Raw genomic sequence first — 1,210 nt, forward strand, 5'->3', positions numbered from 1 at the left:
GCGGTTGAACTCCTCCACAAAGTCAGCCCAAGTCATCTCCCGCTGCACTCTCCTAGCAGTCACTGATCTCCACCACACCTGAGCATCACCAACCAAATTGTAGACCCCTATGTCCACCCAAAACTCCTCAGGACATCTCAGAGTCTGGACGTTACGTTCCACACTCGTCCTCCACGTATCTGCAGCGATAGGATCCGTACCACCCGAAAACCGTGCAGTATCAAGTTTATGCATCTCCTTCAGCATAGACAAATAACGAGCATGAGCTCTCACATCCGCAGCCATTAGCTGCTGCTCCTCCGCCACCACTGGTGGCACTACCTGAGCTTGAGCCGGACCCACTCCCGGTATCCGCTCCAACAGCTGTGTCAACAAGCCCGTCAGGTCCACACCTCCCACAGGGGCTCCACATGCTGGGATTCCCACACCCGGAACCCTAGCACCACCGGCCACTCGGGCACCGAAACCGCCCGCACCGACCCCCTCAACGCCTACGGTCCTATCAGTACCACCACCAGCCACACTCATGGACCCCTCCTGGAAGTCCTGCGACTCGCCGACACCCTCAACTGTCACACTCTGCTCAACAGACTCACTCACTGCTGGGACTCTGCCCCTACCACGACCACGACCGCGTCCCCGACCACGTCCGCGTCCACGACCAGCAACAGCTCCACCTTTAACCATCTGCACAACCCAGAACAGAAAGCTAAGTACACAAACACACATCTTACCGTGGAATCTCATTGAAGGCTCGAAGAGGATGATACTAGGACTCCATACCACCTGAAAATTGACTAACTACTCATAATCAATTCCATCACACAACATCATGCATCAAGCAAAAGGAAAATAATTCATCCAATTAAATTCCTAACCGCTCTAACCATCCACTTAACCATCCTAGAATCGTAAAGGCTCTAATACCAAAAATGAAACGACCCGACCCGTTTTTTTTAATAATAATAATATAAATAATATAATTAAATACCCCATAATATTTAATTACAACCCACCATAAACCAACAACAAATCGACATGCACTACGGAAGACAAACCAAACCATCTCCAATTTATTATAAATACCATATTAATTATAACCAATTAAAATCATCATCCTAACATGCTTCTAACAAGGTTCCAACAACAAATAACACAACACAACAACTGAGACGCTAGATCATCCTCCTCCTCATCGCCATGATTCCAC

Source organism: Camelina sativa, chromosome 19 (assembly GCF_000633955.1).
Source record: "Camelina sativa cultivar DH55 chromosome 19, Cs, whole genome shotgun sequence".
NCBI lineage: Eukaryota > Viridiplantae > Streptophyta > Magnoliopsida > Brassicales > Brassicaceae > Camelina > Camelina sativa.